This window comes from Camellia sinensis, chromosome 8 (genome assembly GCF_055761805.1).
Source record: "Camellia sinensis isolate YWXY chromosome 8, ASM5576180v1, whole genome shotgun sequence".
In the NCBI taxonomy this organism is placed as follows: domain Eukaryota; kingdom Viridiplantae; phylum Streptophyta; class Magnoliopsida; order Ericales; family Theaceae; genus Camellia; species Camellia sinensis.
In genome coordinates, this window is record NC_138968.1 from 16,479,600 (window position 1) to 16,496,662 (window position 17,063).

Sequence of the window (17,063 nt, forward strand, 5' to 3'; positions counted from 1 at the left end):
ATAAAGCATTTTTCATAAAGCTTAACATTTTTCGACTCATTTTGTTTGGCAAGAGATATTTTGTGTGATTCGTGAAGTGGGACCACATGGAAAGTCTTGAAGTGATTACGTGATAATTTGTTATATAAATAATAAAGGATACGATACATAAAATAAAAAATAAAAAATAAACAATAAAAGAGAAGATAAATAGAGAAAAATTGAATAACTATTTATAGTAAAGTTGTTAGGCTCTTACGTGATAATTTTAGTATTTTTTTTAAAATTTTATTTTATTTCATTTGTTTTTAAATTTTTTATTTTATTTATTTATTTTTTTTATTTTTTGGGGTGACTCTACACTACAATAATTACTTTACGTGTTAACAAGACCCTTTGTTATCTCAATATTTTATTACTTTGCATGATATTTTCAGATTTGAAGTTTGATGTGGTTATGGTGTGAGATATTTGAGAACAATCCTATAATAAATACTCTACTTTGAAATTTTTTTGAATTTACGAGTATTGTTTTGATAATTCGAATAGTTCAACTTTTAAATAATTGAGTGCTGAAAAAAATCACATTAGTAGTAAGGCTAGCCTTGAATTTGTTAGGGTTCAAGGAGAATTTAAAAATGAAGTATTTATATTTATTTAGGAAAAAAAATTATTTGTACCACACAAAATTTGATTACATATATAAATATGAAAATTACTTGATTTATCTATGCTGTGCACTAAAGTTATTTAAAAGATTAGGTGATGAATCAAAATTAAAAATGTTGTGTCAGTAAAAATTTGATAATAATTTGTGTGGAGGGAAAAATATGAACCCAAGCCCAAACCTAATCACGTTAGCCCAAAGCATAAAGTAGTGAGTCGAAACCCCCATCCCTTGCAGCCCACGGAGGATAGACGGTAGCAACTTGGCATCTAATCAAGGCGCATGGGGGGCAAGCAAATATAAAAGATAACCTTTTAGCAGGCAAATCTGTAAAATAAAGGAGAGATATCGGATTAGGTATCATCCAACAATAACAAGTGTAGAATAGACAAGACAAAGGCATAGGCTGCACCTAGTAGGAAGCAGAGCCGTCCGATCAAATTGATCCTATGGATGTAATGCACGGTGAGCTGGCCATTAACATTTGACATCATCCAAGTTGTCCATGTGATAGAGATATGTTGGGGAATTTTCAAAATGGGTTTTCAAATTTATAGTTTATTTTTTGGTGTTTTCAAAACCTTCCATGTTTTTCTTTGGAAAGCATTAAATAAGCTTGGGGATTTTGTCCCACATTGGAAAGAGAGGAAAACATAAAGCACTTAATAAAGTGCTACATGGAATATTCTTTTGAATATGGAATCACTACAACAAGTTGGGTCTTGAATGACGAAATTTTTTTGTCTCCAAAGAGCTAATTTCGTCACTATAGATATTTGTGAGGAAATATTTTCGTCACCGATTTCGTCATTGAATGTTTGTCACTAAAAACCACCGTGACGAAAAATAATTTCGTCACCAATAAAATTACTTCAGTGATGAAATTTTTTGTCACCAATAAAACAACATTTTGTCACCAAAAATTCTCATTTTCGTCACCAAATAGTTATTCAGTACCATATTTATGACTTTAGTTGACGAGTATGTTGATCATTGATGAGGAAATAATTTCGTCACAATAAAATGTAAAGGTGACGAAATTTTTCGTCTTCAAAAGTCATAATTTTTTGTCACCAATAAAAGAACATTTTGTCGCCAAAAATTCTCATTTTCGTCACCAAATAGTTGTTCAGTACCATATTTATAACTTCAGTTGACGAATAAATTTGTCACGCATGTTAATCATTAATGAGAAAATAATTTCGTCACAATAAGATGTAAAGGTGACGAAATTTTTCGTCTTCATTTCGTCACAAATATATATATATATACGTGACGAAATTTTTAGTCACCAAACAACAAAATAAATAAAAACTTTCATATATAAACTACAGTAAATTTTTTCACAAAAAAAGTTTATTAGTGACGAATAATCACTTTGTCATAATAACAAGTACAAATGGCAAAAAAATTCGTCACTAAACTTGTTCCATATTTTATATTCAATTTAAATTATTATTTCACAAATATCTCTGCTCATATCCCAATAGCCTTTTAATTGTACTAAGAAATCCACTAGCTATTATACATTACTCCACAAAAAAATTCACTAAACGATTTATATTATAAATCAAAATATATCCATCAAAGAACTTTAATAATAATCCATTAAGTATCACAAAAAAACCATCAAAGCAAATCCCAAAATAAACTAACGTGGAGTCCACAAAAAAAAAAAAAAAAAAAAAAAAAAACAACACTCAATCTTGATTTGCAACTACAACTAAGCATTGGTTTAGGAAAAAAAATTCAACAGTTGATCTTCATTTGCAAGTATGCTTCCGAACGTCATCAAAATCAATCTGCAAAGAAAATAAACAAGGCAAACATTAATATATTATCAATTACATCTAAACTCATATATGAATAATTTTATTTTATAAACCAATTTAGTAGAAACACATATAACAATTCGAAACTTCAAAGAGTTGAGGTGATCCTTGATGATAAAGCAACACGGATAACATAAGATGACAAAAGATCGCAAGAATACCGTATATCACTATATCACTAATGGCAGAATATATATAATAGCTCCAAAATATAACGTAGCATTGAGGTACATTTGATTCACGACAATGGACCGATGACTTCTTCAATGAGGTAAATCTGATTGGTGGAATTCAACACAAGAACCTTGTAAGACAACACAAGAACCTTGTAAGACTTTTGGGTTGTACCATTGAAGCCCCTCAATGCCTTCTTATTTATGACAATTTGCATCCATGTATAAAGTAAAACAAACCCCTCAGTCCTAGTCATTACAACAAAGTTGAAAATGATGGATGCATTTCAACTAAAACTTATGTGAAATATGAAAAACAAACCTCATGTTTACAGTGTATGCATTTTCAACAAAAAGTTGGGATTAGAGAACCCCAAAGAAAGGATTACTACTTGTGTTGTTGGACATGGGTATTATTTGCAGGAATAGACGCGGAGGAAGGAGATGGAGAGGTATGAAAATCTAAGTTCTTGAATTCTTTGACCATATTTTGCATCTCTCCAAGAAATTTTTGGCCTAAGAAATAAAAACACAAACTACTTTAGAAATCGCTAGAAGCATATGAATAAACTAACTATTTGTAGAGATTGTTCTAGTCTTATAAAAGGTAAAGTCGGACATTTTCTCATCACACTGACTTTTCATCTCCTGCATCAATAGAAAAGGAATAACCATTTTGATTGTTACTAGTATAAATGTTTGGATTACCATATAGATATGACACATGCATAGAATCAACAAATGTAAAATGAAAATCTTTAGTGCATGGCCAGATATTTTAAAGGCATAAAACCAAAATAAAAGCCAACTATTATTTAAATATAAAAAGAAAAAAGAAAAATATATCACATGGTATTAGAAACGATATAAGCCCAAGCAATGCTTGTGTGTAAGTCTGAGCCTTAAGGAATGCTTACAGAGGTGTGAAGTGATTCGATCATCTGCCCATGTTCTTCAGCTCTCGCTAGTAAAGTGATCTTGACAAGAGAAAAACAAGGGGAGGGGATGTTAGGTAAAAATATGAACCCTGTTGTGATGATATCAATATGTTTCAAATCTCGAAGGAGTAAACAAGGCATAACTTTTCTTTTCTTTTTCTTTTTTTTTTATTAGTACAACTAAACATGCATAACTATTATTGAGATAAGATAGCAGAAATGTCGACAACGCATTTTTATCCTTTTTGCAGGCAATTTGCGCGTGTGACGAGGAATAAATCTACACATTAGAGAGACGATCATACTTTTCAACAAGATCCGAATCCTCTCAATTAAAGAGACAAGACAAACTCCCTGTATCACCATTTTTTAGTTTTTCCATCACATGCATAGACAATAAACCAGCAGCAACCTGCAAAAAAAAAAAAAATTAATGATAATAACAGAATTTATTATTAGAAAAACTTGTTAGTAGTTAATCTAAATTCATTTAACTTAAAACTTTAGACAATAGTGAAAAAATAAAACTTGTGTGATCATAGGATAGGTGATTTTTATAGTTCAACACATCATAACTACAAAAGAATACTGTCTTTGGCATAGAAGTATCTAGAAAAGTAGTTTGCTATAAAGAAATAACACCTGAAGCTCTAATCCGTTTAATCCATAAGATACCTATAACCATCCAATCTTCTGCTTCTTCTGCTGCTTTTTCCTTTTTCCTTTTTTATTTTTTATTTTTCTTTTTCAAACATGCATCACAGAAAGGGGAAGAAAAAGAAAAATGCAAAGAAAAGAAAGATCAGTTTTTACCTGCAAAAACCACATCTTCTATTTTTAGCTTTTATTCTAATTCTATAGCGATCCCGGGTTTACCCTTGTTGTATAGTGATCCGGACATGTGTCCGTGGATGTTGGTAGTTGTTTATTATTTTGTTTACATCCTTTTTACTTAGTATTTGAGTTATAGGATGTGTTGGGCGGGTTTGTTTCAGGTTGGTTGAGTTTAGAAACCAAAACTAGTTGCCCAGATTTTTGGCCTGTCCGCTCGAGCGGAGGTGTTGGCGCTCGAGCGGGGAATACACCCATCCAGTATCTTGTTGTGCAGTGTTGTGAGCTCGAGCGTAGGGTTGGGAGCTCGAGCGGAGGCCTGGTTCTGCAAAAGTGCTGGGCAAGAGCATTCTGCGCTCGAGCGGGAGGTTGGCCGCTCGAGCGGAAGTCTGTGAGTGGACGCTCGAGCGGGGTGTTTTACGCTCGAGCGGAGACCTGGGTTAAAGTCCCGAATTTGTGACTCTTTAAATCACTTTTTCACTTTATCTTCTCTCTCTTACTTTTCCAAAATCACCATTGTTGAGCCTCTCACTCTAGACTCTACCTTCTCTCTAGGTTTTGATCTAGTAGGAGTGATTTACTCACCTTTGGCCTTTACAAAAAAGTTGTTGATCGTCGAGGGCTTCATTTTAATCTGAAAATCTCGGGTTTTGGAGCACGTTGGGTTTTGTCGTCTTCTCCTTTGGAACTCCGAATTTGAGGTAGGGATATCCTACTCCTCTCTATGGGTTTTGTCTTTAAATTTTGGTATTTTGAGATGTTGGGCTTGGTTTGGTAATTTTGTGAAAGTTTGGGGCTTTTGTGCAATTATACAAAAGTTGGGGTTTGATTCATAATAAACCTAGATGCATGTTAGGCATGAAAAAATGGAATGATTGTTGAATCATTGATGAAAATGGGACCTAAGGGTTGAAATGGTAATTATGGAAAATGGCCTAATTACATTGTTTAATTAATTGGGATAATTAATTGGTGAGAAATGAGGAAATGAAATGTTGATCGAACATCCATTTGTGCATTTATTTTCTGTTTTAGAAATAACTGCTTTGGGCTATCGGTGGAGGATAGTCGTGATTGTTGTAGACAATGCATGATGATTAGGTAAACGGAAACTAATCAATGGAATGTGTCATGGAACTTGACGGTTGATAGAATACATTAATTGTGTGTATTGTGTGATTGTATATAGAACCAATGTGTTTATATACGTTATGTGTAGAGGAGGAGATAGGGGATGTACTCCGCGGTTTAGGGGAAGATAGGGGATGTACCTCTAAACCGGATAGGTATTGGGAGGAGATAGGGGATGAACTCCGTAGACAGAGCTCATATGCTTGTCTAGAGAAGTGAAGATAGAGCTCATATGCTTATCTTTGTGAAGTGAAGTGTGGATACAGCTTGTATGCTTATCTGTGGATATTGTTGATATACATATCTGTTGTAGAGTGTGGATACAGCTTGTATGCTTATCTGTGGATATTGTTGATATACATATCTGTTGAGAATGTGGATATAGCTTTTATGCTTATCTGAATGTGAGATATAGTTTTTATACATATCTGTGGAAATGATGATAGAGCTAGCATGCTTATCTGTTGAAAAAGGGAAAATGAAAAGTAATTGGGACTTATAAGTCGTTGACATAAATACGTAATTTATGTGATTGTATCAGTGTTGACCAACTATCAATTGCTAATGTTTTAGTCATTGTCCATGGTTGGTTTAGTGTATTTCTACTGGGCTGTGGCTCACCCTATATGGGAATATCATTTTCAGGTCCAGGAAGCATGCCACCTCCAAGGACATAGCTTGGAAGGCTAGAGGCGGACATAGTGTAGTTGTTTTACTTTTGATGTATTACATGTAACTTCAAGCCAAGGGCTTAATGTGTAAACGAGTTAGTACTCTTTTGTTGAAACCAAGTGTTAACTTGGAAAGCTGTAAGCCCGTAGGGCATTTTGTTTTGATGTTAACATGTAATACTTATGTAATGAAACTCAATAAAATAAAGGAATGTGGTTAGTTTATATGTAAATGCTTGTCTTATCTGATGGGTTTAATGTTATTATTTTGAGGGCGTTACAACTTGGTATCAGAGCGTACCGGGTTCGAATACTTTGGGTACGTGGGAAGTGATTAGGATCACAATGGGTTTGTCTCGCTTGATAGAGACGTAGAAGTAGTACCATATGCTATGTGTTTATTTGATAACATGCTTATGTGACTATGTGGGTATGGGATTTAATTTCTAGGATGTTGATTGGATCCTTGAGTTTCTGGGAGTCTTGTTGGAAAAGCACTTGATCAACGCTGTTTCTAACCGGAACTCTAGTAACGCCTCGGGACTATCATTATCCGGAAATGAAGTTCGTAAGTGCTTATGTGTTTATGTGCTTATGTGGAGTGAATTACAGTTGTCCATGCACTAGGACGTGAGTGTTTAGTTTTGGCACATTTATGAATGTGCTAACGTTCTGTGTTGCCTTTATTAGGATGTCAGGACGAGGAAGAGGTGCTAGGCGTGGTAGACCTGCGAGGCAGGAAGTACCGTTACAGGGTGAGATTCCGGCAGTGCAGGAGGGAGTTGGTCAGGCCACTGTGGCTGAGCCAGTAGGTCAGCAGGCTATGGGTGCCTTGGCCAGAGAGTTAGTAGGAGCTTTGGGTATTCTTAGGGCTGAGAATCAGGCAGCTGAGGCAGGGCCGTCCTTCTTGAAGAGGGAGTTCTTTCGGTGTAATCCGGACGAGTTTATCGGGGATCCTAAAGAGCCGCTTAAGGCAGATGAATGGCTCGAACAGACAACGAAGACGTTTGAGATGCTTGGCATCGAGGACGGAGCACTGAAAGTGACCTTGGCATCCTTCCAGCTGAAGGGAGATGCGGGTCAATGGTGGAAGTACGAGAAGGCTCGTGTTGGTGGTACTTGGGAGGCGTTTGTGAATGCTTTTCAGGAGAGGTTTTTATCAGCAGCAGCTAGGGAGAAGCTGAGGGATCAGTTTAGCCGGCTTAATCAGCAGGGCTTGTCAGTGGCCGAGTTTGAGGCTACTTTTACCAGTCTGTCTAGGTTTGCACCTGAACTGGTGGCGTCTGAGGAACGCCGTTGCTATGAGTTTGAGCGGAAGTTGAGGCGGGGCCTCAAGTTGAGAATTGGTGGGTCTTATATTCGAGAGTATAGACACCTAGTGGACGCTGCAGCTCATATGGAGCTTATGATGCAGGAGGAGGATGAGGGTCAGAGAGGCTCCAAGAGGAGCCAGGATAGTCAGGGTGATGGCAGGAGACAGAAGGGTTATAACCCTCAGCAGTCGCAGGGTGGTGTTGCTAGATCGACCTTCCCAGTGCCGAGTGCAGGCTCCGGGAGAGGTGGTCAGGGGGATTTCACCTGTTACAAGTGTGGCCAGCTGGGTCACAAGGTATCTGTGTGCCCGCAGAAGGGTGGGGGTCAGAAAGCTGCTTCTTCTTCAGCTAGACCGCAGAGTCAGAGTTTGGGCAGGGGGCAGCTCTTGACTTGTTATCAGTGTGGACAACCTGGGCACATGAAGAGGTTTTGCCCACAGTTGAGTGCCACTTCGGGAGCGTCTGGTTCTAGGCAGACGCAGGGTTTTCAGCCAGCTCAGTCTGTGCAGGCCTCGAGGGCCAATCCGGGAGCTTCGTCATCCCAGTCTGTGCAGCAGTCTTTTGCTCCGAGAGGTGAGCAGGTAGACCAGGGGCCTACGGGGCGCGTGTATGCTGTTACCGCGCAGGATTTAGTACCAGCTCCATCAGTAGTGAGAGGTACTTTTTTGTTTTGCAACTCGGTTGCTAATGTGTTGATAGACACGGGTGCATCTCATTCTTTTGTATCTGCTGCATTTGCATCTGTTTTGGAATTGGAGTTAGCACAGTTAGCATCTCCTATTTGTGTGGTATCGCCTTTGGGCGGTGAGTTGATTCTGAAACAGGGTGTTAGAGGATGTGATATAGAGGTCGCCGACTATAGGCTTCCTTTTCCGTTTGTTGTCATGCCCATGAAGGGTTTTGATGTTATTTTGGGTATGGACTGGTTATCGTCATACCGGGCTGTTATTGATTGCTACCGCCAGAGGGTTACATTGTGTACCTTGAGCGGGGAGTGGTTCCATTTCTTGGGAGACCGGGTTGGTAGTGTTTTGCCACCGGGGTATGATTCGCGAGGGCGAAGTGAGCTTAGTAGTCTACTTGCTAGCTTTGAGAGTGGTGAGAGTGGTGAGACCCAGCATGTATTACTGAGGGTGGTTTGTGAGTATTCGGATGTCTTTCCCGAAGATCTTGTTAGTTTGCCACCTCACCGAGAGATAGAGTTCTCTATTGATTTAGTGCCTGGTACGGCGCCGATTTCTATGGCACCTTACCGTTTTGCTCCAGCAGAGTTGGTTGAGTTGAAAGTTCAGCTCCAGGAATTGCTAGATAAGGGCTTTGTTCGCCCTAGTGTTTCACCGTGGGGAGCACCGGCCCTCTTTGTTAAAAAGAAAGATGGTGCCTTGAGATTGTGTATAGACTACCGGAAGTTGAATCGGGCTACGGTTAAGAATAAGTATCCTATGCCCCGTATAGATGATTTGTTTGACCAGTTGAAGGGTTCCCGTTGTTTCTCTAAGATAGACTTGAGATCGGGTTACCATCAGTTGAGGGTCAGGGAGGAAGATATTCCTAAGACGGCATTCCGTACGCGGTATGGCCATTATGAGTTTTTGGTGATGCCATTCGGGCTTACCAATGCACCGGCAGTCTTTATGGACTTGATGAACCGGATTTTCCGGGAGTTCTTAGACCGATTTGTGGTTGTTTTCGTGGACGATATCCTTATCTATTCGTCATCTAAGGAGGAGCACGAGGAACACTTGAGAGTGGTGCTTGAGTTACTTAGAGCCCATAGGCTGTATGCCAAGTTTGGGAAGTGTGAGTTCTGGCTGGGAGAAGTCAAATTCTTAGGCCACGTGGTATCCGGGGAAGGGGTGTCTGTTGATACATCCAAGGTTGAGGCAGTGCAAGATTGGGCACAGCCTAAGAGTGTGTTTGAGATCCGCAGTTTTCTGGGATTAGCTGGGTATTACCGTCGGTTTGTGAAAGATTTCTCCAGGTTAGCGTCACCGTTGACTAGGCTGACTCGGAAAGGAGTCAAGTTTGTGTGGAGTGAGACTTGTGAAAAGTCGTTCCAAGAGCTGAAAGTTAGATTGACCACCGCTCCGGTGTTGATCATTCCGGAGAGAGGGTTGGGTTATGCGGTTTATTGTGATGCCTCCCGAGAGGGTTTGGGTTGTGTGTTGATGCAAGAGGGGAAAGTGGTAGCTTATGGCTCACGTCAGTTGAAAATACACGAGAAGAATTACCCTACACACGACCTAGAGTTAGCAGCAGTGATCTTCGCCTTGAAAATCTGGAGGCACTACCTTTATGGTGAGAGGTTCGAGGTATTCTCGGATCATAAGAGTTTGAAGTATCTGTTTACACAGAGAGACTTGAATCTGAGGCAGAGGAGATGGATGGAGTTCATCGAGGATTATGATTTTGAGTTGCATTATCATCCGGGAAAGGCCAATGTTGTGGCCGATGCCCTTAGTAGGAAAACCATTAGTGATGTAGCTTGTATAGCCATCCGGGAATGGGAAATGTTGGGAGCACTTGGCGAGTTTGATTTGCTACTGGGCGAATCTGTCGAGGCTGCGGCCTTGTTTTCTGTTGTTGCGCAGCCTACACTTGTGACTAGAGTGTTAGAGGCACAGAGAGGTGACCTTGAGGTAGAATCCCTCCGAGAGAAGATCTCCAGTGGGAAAGTTGAGAAGGGTTTGACGGTGTATCCCGACCTGAGTATGAGATACCGAGACCGTTTGTTTGTACCGGAGTCTTGCCGAGAGGAGGTACTCCGAGAGTTTCACAATTCGCGCCTTGCGGTGCATCCGGGAGGTACTAAGATGTATCAGGATTTGGGTCGCCAGTTTTGGTGGCAGGGTATGAAGAGAGATGTGGCTGTCTTCGTATCAAAATGCCTTACTTGTCAGCAAGTGAAGGCCGAGCATCAGAGGCCAGCGGGTTTGTTGCAACCCTTGCCTATTGCCGAGTGGAAGTGGGAGCATGTCACTATGGACTTCGTTGTAGGTCTTCCGAGGACTCAGCGGGGTAGTGATGCTATTTGGGTGGTTGTAGACCGGTTGACTAAGTCGGCGCACTTTATTCCTATGCGCGTGAGAGATTCAGTAGATCATCTTGCCGACTTGTATATTCGGGACGTAGTGAGATTGCACGGGGTCCCAGTGACGATTGTCTCAGATAGAGATCCTCGTTTTACTGCTAGGTTGTGGCAGAGTTTGCAGAGTGCCTTGGGCACTAAGTTGACCTTTAGTACGGCTTATCATCCTCAGACTGACGGGCAGTCCGAGCGTACTATTCAGATCCTCGAGGATATGCTTCGGGGTTGTGTCCTGGATTTCAGTGGGACGTGGGAGAGGCACTTGCCATTGGTAGAGTTTGCCTACAACAACAGTTTTCAGTCTAGCATCGGTATGGCACCGTTTGAGGCCTTGTATGGCCGACCGTGTAGGTCTCCAGTTTGTTGGGCCGAGGTGGGTGATGCACCTTTGTTGGGTCCGGAGTTGGTTAAGGAGACGACGGAGAAGGTTGAGCTTATCCGTAGGAGGCTTGTTACAGCCCAGAGTCGGCAGAAATCTTATGCTGACCGTAGAAGGAGGCCTTTGGCGTTTGAGGTAGGTGATCATGTCTTTCTGAAGATATCACCTAGACGAGGCCTGATGAGGTTTGGGAAGAGTGGGAAGTTATCCCCTCGGTTTATTGGTCCTTTTGAGATCCTTGAGAGGATTGGTGAGGTTGCTTATCGATTAGCCTTACCACCGCAGTTGTCCGGAGTGCATGACGTGTTTCATGTGAGTATGCTTCGGAAGTATGAGCCAGATCCATCACATGTGCTGGATTGGAGCGATTTAGAGGTAGATGAGGATGCCTCGTATGAGGAGAGACCGGTTCGGGTCTTGGATAGGCGGGATCAGGTCCTGCGTGGCAAGACCATTCCTTTGGTGAAAGTCTTGTGGAAACATCACGGAGTGGAGGAAGCCACTTGGGAACGTGAGCTGGAAGTCCGTGAGAAATATCCGGACTTGTTTGTTGATATGTAATCTTGTGTCTAAATTTTGAACTATTGTTGAACTTAAGAACTTTTGTATATGTCTTAAGTTGTGAAACATTGAAAAATGTTTGGTTTATTGGAAGTATGTTTTGGGAACTTGCCTCATGTGGAAGTTGAATGTGACACTATATGTGTTGAATATATTGTTGAAATTGGAAAGATAGTGCATAATGTTAATGCATGTTGAAAATACATATGTTGTTTACATATTGTGATATGTCTCTTGTTAAAGGGATGGGATGACCGGTAATGGGTCGAATTGTTGAATGTTAAATTGTAACATTGTCTAAAATGAAGGAAAACTTGTTTTGAAAACTTGTGCTTAATTTCGGGGGCGAAATTCTTTAAGGGGGGGAGGTTATAGCGATCCCGGGTTTACCCTTGTTGTATAGTGATCCGGACATGTGTCCGTGGATGTTGGTAGTTGTTTATTATTTTGTTTACATCCTTTTTACTTAGTATTTGAGTTATAGGATGTGTTGGGCGGGTTTGTTTCAGGTTGGTTGAGTTTAGAAACCAAAACTAGTTGCCCAGATTTTTGGCCTGTCCGCTCGAGCGGAGGTGTTGGCGCTCGAGCGGGGAATACACCCATCCAGTATCTTGTTGTGCAGTGTTGTGAGCTCGAGCGTAGGGTTGGGAGCTCGAGCGGAGGCCTGGTTCTGCAAAAGTGCTGGGCAAGAGCATTCTGCGCTCGAGCGGGAGGTTGGCCGCTCGAGCGGAAGTCTGTGAGTGGACGCTCGAGCGGGGTGTTTTACGCTCGAGCGGAGACCTGGGTTAAAGTCCCGAATTTGTGACTCTTTAAATCACTTTTTCACTTTATCTTCTCTCTCTTACTTTTCCAAAATCACCATTGTTGAGCCTCTCACTCTAGACTCTACCTTCTCTCTAGGTTTTGATCTAGTAGGAGTGATTTACTCACCTTTGGCCTTTACAAAAAAGTTGTTGATCGTCGAGGGCTTCATTTTAATTTGAAAATCTCGGGTTTTGGAGCACGTTGGGTTTTGTCGTCTTCTCCTTTGGAACTCCGAATTTGAGGTAGGGATATCCTACTCCTCTCTATGGGTTTTGTCTTTAAATTTTGGTATTTTGAGATGTTGGGCTTGGTTTGGTAATTTTGTGAAAGTTTGGGGCTTTTGTGCAATTATACAAAAGTTGGGGTTTGATTCATAATAAACCTAGATGCATGTTAGGCATGAAAAAATGGAATGATTGTTGAATCATTGATGAAAATGGGACCTAAGGGTTGAAATGGTAATTATGGAAAATGGCCTAATTACATTGTTTAATTAATTGGGATAATTAATTGGTGAGAAATGAGGAAATGAAATGTTGATCGAACATCCATTTGTGCATTTATTTTCTGTTTTAGAAATAACTGCTTTGGGCTATCGGTGGAGGATAGTCGTGATTGTTGTAGACAATGCATGATGATTAGGTAAACGGAAACTAATCAATGGAATGTGTCATGGAACTTGACGGTTGATAGAATACATTAATTGTGTGTATTGTGTGATTGTATATAGAACCAATGTGTTTATATACGTTATGTGTAGAGGAGGAGATAGGGGATGTACTCCGCGGTTTAGGGGAAGATAGGGGATGTACCTCTAAACCGGATAGGTATTGGGAGGAGATAGGGGATGAACTCCGTAGACAGAGCTCATATGCTTGTCTAGAGAAGTGAAGATAGAGCTCATATGCTTATCTTTGTGAAGTGAAGTGTGGATACAGCTTGTATGCTTATCTGTGGATATTGTTGATATACATATCTGTTGTAGAGTGTGGATACAGCTTGTATGCTTATCTGTGGATATTGTTGATATACATATCTGTTGAGAATGTGGATATAGCTTTTATGCTTATCTGAATGTGAGATATAGTTTTTATACATATCTGTGGAAATGATGATAGAGCTAGCATGCTTATCTGTTGAAAAAGGGAAAATGAAAAGTAATTGGGACTTATAAGTCGTTGACATAAATACGTAATTTATGTGATTGTATCAGTGTTGACCAACTATCAATTGCTAATGTTTTAGTCATTGTCCATGGTTGGTTTAGTGTATTTCTACTGGGCTGTGGCTCACCCTATATGGGAATATCATTTTCAGGTCCAGGAAGCATGCCACCTCCAAGGACATAGCTTGGAAGGCTAGAGGCGGACATAGTGTAGTTGTTTTACTTTTGATGTATTACATGTAACTTCAAGCCAAGGGCTTAATGTGTAAACGAGTTAGTACTCTTTTGTTGAAACCAAGTGTTAACTTGGAAAGCTGTAAGCCCGTAGGGCATTTTGTTTTGATGTTAACATGTAATACTTATGTAATGAAACTCAATAAAATAAAGGAATGTGGTTAGTTTATATGTAAATGCTTGTCTTATCTGATGGGTTTAATGTTATTATTTTGAGGGCGTTACAAATTCCCCAACTTCAAGAAAAAGAAAGAAAGTCCTTTAGCAAAGATAGCTTAAAAAAATTTATATTGGAAAATGGAAAAGATCGAATATTCAACTATCTGAGCATGTATGAAAGTTTTGGCTCAAATAGAAGATAGTAACTAACAGAAGTAGAAATGAAACTAAAAGAATAAATGCAGAATTGAGCAAAGTCCACTAAAAGCAGATATATGACAAGTAATTGTGACTCGGGAAAACTTTTCTTCTGCAAAAATGTAGTTATCACATAAGCCCAAAAGCATGTGTCGAATTGCACTAACCTAGTATGAGCTTCTTGTTTCCCTGTACAATATCGTTTCCTGCTACATTCACAAAGGAGAAGTTCAATTCCTTTCCAATCTGAATAACTTGGTTGCAATTCTCAACTTTTCTAAAAGGCATCTTGATGGGAGGTTTCGTTGCTTGCTTCCAGTTACTGATCTTGGGTAAACTTTGTCAAGAACTTCCAATATAACCCATCTGCATGTAAAAGGGATAAAAATCAAACAAAATTATCAGGCACTCAAAAATCGGGCATGGAAATTGTAACCTCACCCTATTCTGACATCCTCACACAGATTATTGACATATGAATCGATTCCAACACAGTTGATCCACAGTCAGAAGCATCTCTCTTCCCTAGAAGTTTGAGCATCATCCGTCATCATCTCAGCAAAAGACATATTTTTGGTGTCCATGGATAAGTCATTCCTGCATTAAGAAATTCACAAACTAATTACAAAGAAATCCATGGTGATACTTCATGGAAAAAGCCAAAATATGCACAAGCAATTAGTTTGACCTCTGCTGGAATATTTGAGCAACAAATGCCAGATTTAGATTTGTCGATCCCACAACAATGTCCTTTGAAGTGACATATCTTTTGCAATCCATTCTCTCTGCATGCTCAAGAATCAAATTCGCTCTTTCAGTAGGATCCTTAGTATCCAATGTGCTAGCATTACCATGTTCTGGTGCAAGATCATTAAGCAAGTGAGCATAGGCTTCACCAGTGCACAAAGCCTACAAGGTCATTTCAGTGAAAAAAAAAAGGTGACTACTAATTCTAAAAAAGAAGAAGTTATAAGATTATAATATTCCGAAGGTATGTTTTGGCTCATTAATTGATGATTGATTAGCTGTGAAAGTTTCTCCTTAAAAAAAAAAATCATGAAACAGAAAGCAAATAAAGAATACAGCACCAAAATCCAGTTTCGGTTAGTAGTTCTTCATTAAAAACTCTTTCATTCTCTATAGAAACCTCTCGCATTACGCTAAAGAATGGAGTTGCTGCTATTAAATAAGCCATGGTGGTGAACTGATCATTCAAGGAAAATAGCATGGAAACAAATTATATAGGATCTCAACTATCCACCACCACCCTATATATATCTCAAAAGTGACAAAGCCACTTTTTTTTTCTTTGACTGAACCTTTTTTGCCTGACAATGGTTCAAATTAATCCAAATTGCAAAAAATAAATTTAACCATTAAATTGTGCAAAAATTCATGAATCATGATGCATGAAGTAGTAAAGAACAGTCCATAATAAAAGAGCCAAAATATAAATGTTGAACATGTTTTTGGTTTGATTTTTCCCCCCTTTAGAGGTGAAAGGGGTACCTCCCTAACTTTGCTCCACTACCATATGTAGGACAACAATATTCTGGGTAGTATCATCAAAAAGTACATACAAATCCATTTACCTATAATTATGTATTCTGATAAACAAACTAGTACTACTATATTTTAAACAAGAGTGCTTCATCATAAAGAAACTAGTGAACTTTTTCTTACCTTCAGATCAGATGACAAATTTGAAACCTATTACTTGTATCCTGCTTTCTTCAATTGGAAATCCATCCATATGAGTAAAACCTTTTCTAGGGGTAAACCCATGAGTTTCTCAACATCCTGCAAATTTCATTTATGCATTTGGTATAATAACAAAATGTAAAACATAACACTCTATTTTTCATTAAAGTAACAATGAAAGGTAATAAACAATCAACATCTTGTGACCTTGCTGTCATCCACCAATTCCAGAAGTTGAGGAGTTTTTTTTAGATTGAGATCAGCTAACAGTTGAATGTGATGTTTCCACCAAATGAAAATACAAAAAGATTGAGAACTTTGGTGATTAAGATCTAAATATCTCTAGAACATATCCATTGAACAAAGTAAAGATACCTTAATCATTTGAGAAATCAACCCCATTACTAGATGCGACTACAATAAACAAACAAACAAACAAAATGAAGAGACTACAACAATTTTCATATCAGCAACAAAAAATATTCAAGAACATTTCCTTTTTTCAAAATTTTGTTACAATTCGTACCTAAATGTTTGTTCTAAACTTCAGTTTGAACTCTCTTTGTTAGGAAATTTTGCTTTGTTGGGGAATTTTGCTAACTTACTGATATACATTTCGATATCATACTGATATTCAGCATTCATGGGTATAGTTTCAAAGTGATCAATTCCTAGCCATGTTGGGTTCTGATGCCAGTGACAAGTCAAGGGATCAAATATGCAATGGTTTGATTCGTTTACAAAAAAAAAAAAAAAAAAAAAAAATCTGATATCTTGAAAGCCTCTGCATCAACAAAAAAAAAAACCCTAAATGTAGATCAAAAATCATAACCCATTTACTCGTTTCCCATAAATCAAACCCATACAACATCAAAACACAAAAACAAACAAATCCTAGAGCTAGAGTCAAATCAGGAAATAGAGAAAAAGAGAGAGACGAAGAGAGACAGAGAGAGAGAGAGAAACAGAAAAACCTGATTCAAAATTAATGGGCCTGAGACGATGTACCAATTGTGGCAATGAGATGATAAGCGACGGTGGCCGATGGTTAGTCGATGAGAGGAGACCGATGGGCAGTCGACGAGAGTGAGAGCAAGAGACTAGCGTCGATTGGTATTTCCTCTGTGTATGTATCATTCGATACATACACAGAAATAAAAAAAATAAAAAAATAAAATAAAATTAAACATAAAATAAAATTAGGCAGTAAATATTCTCCTCAAAAACTTTTGATCATAC

General features: G+C 38.9%; 1 pseudogene across 1 annotated transcript; it reads right to left on the reverse strand.

Moving 5' to 3' along the window:
* Window positions 1-2,191: 2,191 nt before the first annotated feature.
* LOC114308122 (fimbrin-5-like) lies at window positions 2,192-16,226 on the reverse strand (annotated as a pseudogene). The gene is made up of 9 exons (XR_014339109.1): window positions 16,200-16,226; window positions 15,888-15,923; window positions 15,271-15,327; window positions 14,812-15,032; window positions 14,565-14,720; window positions 14,291-14,489; window positions 3,895-4,001; window positions 3,569-3,628; window positions 2,192-3,167 (listed from the first exon to the last, which is right to left on the reverse strand). The product of XR_014339109.1 is annotated as a fimbrin-5-like (transcript).
* Window positions 16,227-17,063: the final 837 nt, after the last annotated feature.